The following is a 6943-nucleotide window of genomic DNA, read 5'->3' as shown; positions in this document are numbered from 1 at the left end:
GGGTATGTTACGTCGCCTGCCAAGTGTTTTGCTTTCTTAGGGAATGATTTCTGTGTGCGGGTTAGGGACCTGTCCCTCCAGAATCTTCCAGGTGTAGAGTATGATATATCTCTTTCGTCTGCTCTCCAGCAAGTACAAGTCAAGTGCTTCCAGGCGTTCCCAGTAGTTAAGGTGTTTGATGGAACTTATACGTGTAGTAAATGTTCTCTGTACATTCTCTAGATCTGCAATTTCACCTGCCTTGAATGGGGATGTTAATGTACAGCAGTATTCCAGCCTAGAGAGAACAAGTGATTTAAAAAGGATCATCATTGGCTTGGCATCTCTTGTCTTGAATGTTCTCATTATCTGTGGAGAAATTTTCTCCAGGAGGGGGGTATCAGCCCCCTTCAGCCCTTTCAGCCCTGAGGGGCCAAGCCCTCTCAGCCCTGAGGGGCCACTCAGAAGGGGCGAGCGTCTTGTTTACTGCTAGAGTGAGTAATTGATCACAGATGCTATGCCACGTAGTCAAGTGACCTCTGCTCCTTGCAGCGGTGTTGCAAAGTGTATTTTTATAAGAGACAATACATTCTTACTTTAGCAGGACAATTAAGGAAAATCCTGCTCCCACTTTATTACCATAGTAAAGATAGTGTACATTGTTGTCTATGATTAAGACAGCAAGAAACAAACATTCTGCTTTGCTTCATCGAGGAGGTGACAAGGATGCAAGGTACTAGGTCAGCGTTTTTTTTTTGTGCTGGGGGCAGTGACGGCATGGAGTGCTGTGGCGTCTGGCAGACTATCTTTGACTCTATGGAGAGTGACACTGACGCCAGGATACTGATCTGTGCGTTAGTGTGAACAAAGTGTCTCTAACACAAACACTTAAGAGAAGTGTGATCAGCTTCTCTTGTGATGCATTGTGAACAATAAAGACAAATCTTGTGGAACATAGTGTACCAGTGTGCGTTTCCTAGACAATGGAAGACGTGGACATCCAAGGACACTTCAGCTTCTATCAAGTCACCGATACCTGTCGAAGGTGTTGAGAACACCATAGCTCACGTTACAAAGAGCAAGGTATGTTACGAATTTCTTGTAGATCGGGGGATTGCGCAATTCTGGAGTCACAAGGAGTTTGTAATCAACCTATAATCGGCAGTAAGGTGTGGACTTTTGAGTCCAAACAAGTAGGTATTTCGTCAGCCATCATCGAATGAAATATGCGGACATAACACCCCCTAGGGGAAATTTATACTTACAAATTGTATCTCTTGACAGCCCAATGTTGTGATGGTTTCGACAGCTTCTAGACCTCGTCTGCAGGGGCGGCTGTGTAGACGATTTGCTGTCATTTATCAGCTAAGTGTTCATTATATATAGTTATAATAAACACAGCAGGTAAGACCAAAAATCTCAATATTATCCATCCTATCAGTTTCCTAGCAGATGTGATAGTGGCATTGTTGTGGTCCTTGAAGGCGAGATCCTCAGACATTACCACTCCCAGGTCTCTCACATTGCTTTTCAGCTCTATTGTGTGATTCAATATAAAAATTATTTTTTCACTTATGTTTTCAGTGAAAAAATCAATAATGTGTTGTTCAGTAAATAGGAATCAATGACATGACAAACTGTTCTGCATTTCATTTGAAGGGAACGAGGCGAGTAAAAGACTCGTGAACGCCAAATTCAATACGTCCTTTAAAAAATATATTACCACCTTGGAACCACAATGGACTGAAGTACAGCCAGTGGCTGGCCGGTCACAACCTCAGATATGAGAACCAACAAGAAAAAGACCTCAAAACAACGTTAATTAACAGGTCATTTGTGCTTGTGAATACACAAGGTATAAACCCATATAACAAGATAACGTTTATTAACTAAAAGTTATTTTGCTATAAATTTCTTTAACCCTATACCAGGCTGTGCCTCATATTTGAGCAGATGCAACAATTGCAACCTATATTGTGACAGTATATGCAATTCTAAGACATATTTATTTGTGATAATTTTTTGAGTTTATTTATTTTTGGGCCATAAGATGCCCTTTTTGGCCGTATCAAATATGAGGCACTCCCCGACAATGGTTAAACTGTAGGTGACAGATCAGGCATCAAATTTGATGCAAGCCTGACAAAGGCATTTGTCTAAAAGAATCATAACAGCTTCTATAACTGATAATTAAAGGCATAAATATACATTTAAGGTTTAGTCATAAACAACTTGGGTAAACAAAAGGCACAGAAACTTGATTTCAATAAATTTAACACATTTTTAGTAATTGACATTTTATAAAAAATTGAAAAAAATGTTACAAAAATATTATCAGAGGAATTTAAGCATGTTGTTGCTTATGGAATTCCAGGAAACAATTCCTCATTGAATTTAGACATAAATTAACCTTGCAGAAGGAACAAGCAAAGGAAGAGTAGGTCCTCTTGTTCTTGGTGTTGCAATGTTTACATGAAAGCCTCTTTGCAGAAACTCGCCAGTGTGTTTGTGTTTCATCAAATATTGTATCATGAGGCCCTTTTTCTATGCCAATTGGGAATGTCATCAAGTGAAGAAGACCGTGAAGTTGAACAACTTGGAGATCTCAGGCTCCTTGGGATTCCATTGACTTTCTTGCAGAATGGGAGATGGAAAACCGAAATTCCTTGAGGTTCATGCATTTCTCTTTCAAAGCACCACAGTCATGCCTGTACAACAACCAGCCATTGACACAACAAAGATCAATGATATATCCAAAGAGCCTCATGTACCAGCGTTTTGCTTTGAGTGGAGACTTGTAGAGATGCACCAACATATCATTCTTATCTATGCCCCCATATGGGCATTATAATTCTTTATCACTGCAGGACAGTCAACTTCCACCTTTTGTTTGAGCTCCTTGCTGTACCTCTTTATCTTTGCCACTGGGTTGATGCCAATATCATTAGTCAGTAAAGTAACAACCTTACTGTCTTTCCAACGTACAGCAAGGACACCATCCAATGAACAGTAATCCATAGCACTCCTTTTCACCTTTGTTTTTTCCATGTCATTGACAGACATAAGTGGTGGTTTTCCAATTCTGCTGTCCCTTGCAGTGCCTGTGTACCTGCAATTGAATGTAGCATGCAGATATTTCACTAGAGGCAAACTGGTAAAGAAGTTATCTGCATAAATTGCACTGGTCTTTGTGTGGTCCATAGTCTTTGCAAGGCAAATAACAACCTTGGAACTTATAGGCATTTTCTTCTCCTCCTCTGTGTTGGTACCTCATTTTCGTAGTCAAGTAATGGAGTATTTGTTATGTCAAGTTTGCTCCAGGTGGCATTAGTGTTGTTGACAGTTGTTTCATCTACCTCAACCTCATCATCTTTAACTGCTTGTTTTCGTACATTTCTTCGTTTTACATTAACTTGCCCACTTCTCTTAGACAAATCTTCATGTTCATCTTCACTTGAAGAAGAAGCTTCTGCCTGTGGCTCATAATCATCTCCAGAATCCACTTCCTCATTAGGGTCACTGTCATCATGTAACTCTGGCACAATGTAATCCCTTCTTCTTTGAGCCCTTGATCCATAAAACACATTTGTGTTCAAATGAAATGAACAGAAAACACAAAATGAGCATTCCATATGAGCAAATTTGATAAATTTACAAGGTAAAATTACTCATATATTAATGAATTTGATTCAGCATGCAATTGTTAGCTATCAGTGACAAAGACGGTCTAATTATGATATGTTAATCCATGATATATGATACCTTCATTGGCACATTTCTTATCACCATTGTCAGGCCGGGCCTCAATATTGATACAAAAACAGTAAGTGATAATCTACCATTGTCAGGCCGGGCCTCAATATTGATACCAAAAAGGTAAACAAAACTTCAAGTGCATTTATTTGTTACTTCTCAATGCCTCAGGCAATTCGTTTGCATCTCAAAATGAGGTTCAAACATTCAATAATACACTGGAAACAGATTCAGAAGCTTACCGACATTCTGGAGTGGTGTAAATTGGTGAAATATCAGGAGAGTGAGGGCCGAAATGCTGCTCCTTCAACAAGTCAAGCAGTACTGAACACTCGAGGAGCTCCCAGCCAATAGCAGTGGACAATACAAAAGTGTCGCCACCTTCAAGCTCCGCCCAGAAGGTGTGTGATTGGCTGGATTGAGACAAGAAGTCTCTGGGAGCATATGCTTTGTGTCTATGGCACCATGAAAACCATACTTTTGGTGCCTCAATATTGAGGCACCGCGCGGTAAAGGGTAACTTGATAAATTAGACACATATGCAACTCTTGGGTATCTTTACCCAAGAGTTGCATATGTGTCTAATTTATCAACATGTTGGTTCTCTGAACCATTCATCTTAATATAACTTGCTTTCTCTGATTGGCCACAATCATCTGTTACGTTGACTTTAGCTGCTACACCTGACTTCTGTTCTAGTTTATATGATCCTGCCACATGCCTCTGCTGCAAGCTGTGAAACTGACCACCTGCTGTGAAGACTGAAGAACTGATCACCACAAAACCACATCCTCTACTGATTTTCATCCTTATCAGTATTGAACAGAAAAAGCCTGTTCCACAGCATGTGTTTATATGTACGGACGACACACCATTTGTAGTCAAACCTCTTAATTTTTCTTTCGAATTGTGATGCCACTCATATCTTAAATTTAAAAATAATATTAAGACATGCTTTAATTCCAAATATAGTACGTGTTTATGGTATGTTACGAGTGCGTTATATTTTATTCGTCGTATATCACATACCCTTATAGGCTGCCCTCCAGACCACAGAAACAGATGCTATGAATATAACAAGCGGGGCCCCTTTGTTGTACCAGCACCTTGGCTCAATCCAGCCAATCACAAGGAAACCCGCCAAAGTTGTTAAACAGTGTTGGAGGCTCGTAAAGCAATACTGGCAGACTTACCTCTATTCTGGTCACTCACATTTCTCAGGGTGTCTTTCTTGCACACTTTGTACATAGTGTATGTACATTAAACATATACCTGCATGCTGTTTTGATGAAGGAAATGTATATCAAAGTATTTACTGCTGACTTTGGCTTGTTAAGATAAGATAAGATAAGATTTCGTTCGGATTTTTAACCCCGGAGGGTTAGCCACCCAGGATAACCCAAGAAAGTCAGTGCGTCATCGAGGACTGTCTAACTTATTTCCATTGGGGTCCTTAATCTTGTCCCCCAGGATGCGACCCACACCAGTCGACTAACACCCAGGTACCTATTTGCTGCTAGGTGAACAGGACAACAGGTGTAAGGAAACGTGTCGAAATGTTTCCACCCGCCGGGAATCGAACCCGGGCCCTCCGTGTGTGAAGCGGGAGCTTTAGCCACCAGGCCACCTACCTTCGTTATCATGCTACGAGCAGGTGTACAGGTGTGCAGGTGTACAGGCCACTAGACTACACCTGTGTATATAATAGTAAATATATCTGCCACAAAGTTAAGTGAACGAAACACTCAGGAGCTGTCGCTAACAGTATCTTCCTTAGATGTTTACATGGATCATTCTATGTATAATTATAAGCTATTGTTTCATAAAAAATTAAATAAGCAGTCCATGTTATACATTATTGGTTGAAATACAGCCTAAAAAAATGTGTTACTATTCCTCGTTCTATATACTACATTGCTTTAAAAAACAGTAGAGTAGTTCCTCCAAATTTGCGGGAGTTACGTTCCAAGACAACCCGTGAATTTGGAAAAAACCACGAATTCTGGACACTGTTAAAAAACCTATAAATGCCTGTCATATATATACACATGATTCCGTATACAGTACTGGTTTTCAATGTCTTCCGCAGTGATAGAATGTAAAATAACTATGTTACCCCATGAAAGCCCGTTTTCTTTGGTATTCTGTAAGTCATGCAACCCCATTTTCTTTGGTATGTGTACGGTAAATATACGGAAATAAATTAATTTAGTAAAAGTTAAGTGTACAGGTACTCACCAATAATGAATGATACCGATTGAAGATGATGAATTAGCTGAGCAGCACCTTGAAGGTAATGAGAATAATGACTGCACAGCAAAGCAAAGCGAGGATTTACAGCTCCTCGGGTGGCGCCTCCTCTTCAGGAGGCTGAATTTACGTTAATATTTATGCTACATAATTATTAAATTAAGCTTTTCTTAATATTTAGCATTGAAATGCATAAAAAATTATGTATTGCCACGAAAAAAGCCAAAAAAAAAAAAAATCAGCGAATCTGCGGGGATTTCCGCGAACAATTATTAGTTAGGTTCTAAGGAAAAATACGCGAATTACTGAAGCCGAGAATTCAGATAAGATAAGATAAGAAAAGATTTCGTTCGGATTTTTAACCCCGGAGGGTTAGCCACCCAGGATAACCCAAGAAAGTCAGTGCGTCATCGAGGACTGTCTAACTTATTTCCATTGGGGTCCTTGATCTAGTCCCCCAGAATGCGACCCACACCAGTCGACTAACACCCAGGTACCTATTTGCTGCTAGGTGAACAGGACAACAGGTGTAAGGAAACGTGTCGGAATGTTTCCACCCGCCGGGAATCGAACCCGGGCCCTCCGTGTGTGAAGCGGGAGCTTTAGCCACCAGGCCACCCAAAAGGTTTTATGCCAACAGCATTTGGTGTTCCCAGGCGGTCACCCATCCAAGTACTAACCAAACCCAACGTTGCTTAACTTCGCTCATCGGACGAGAAGCGGTGTGTTCAACGTGGTATGGCCGTCATTGTGCATGTTATTACGTAAAACATAACGTTCATTATTTGTGTATAAAGGGCCTTGATTATATTCCTTTAGATTATAGATCACACCGCCACCTCTGCAGACAGTGCATGCGAACGATTGTGTATAAGATAATTAATAGTCTGCTAAATTTCACTGCCCCTGTGTGGGATGACCTGATAGATGGTACAACTTGTTTCTGATGAGTGAGATAAGA

General features: G+C 40.4%; 1 non-coding gene across 1 annotated transcript; it reads right to left on the bottom strand.

The window, feature by feature from the left end:
• Positions 1-6613: 6613 nt before the first annotated feature.
• LOC128699033 (5S ribosomal RNA) lies at positions 6614-6732 on the bottom strand. Its single transcript, XR_008408533.1, has one exon. It is a non-coding gene; the product is annotated as a 5S ribosomal RNA (ribosomal RNA).
• Positions 6733-6943: the final 211 nt, after the last annotated feature.

This window comes from Cherax quadricarinatus, chromosome 55, assembly GCF_038502225.1.
Source record: "Cherax quadricarinatus isolate ZL_2023a chromosome 55, ASM3850222v1, whole genome shotgun sequence".
Lineage (NCBI taxonomy): Eukaryota > Metazoa > Arthropoda > Malacostraca > Decapoda > Parastacidae > Cherax > Cherax quadricarinatus.
This window is presented reverse-complemented; position numbering and strand designations above follow the sequence as displayed.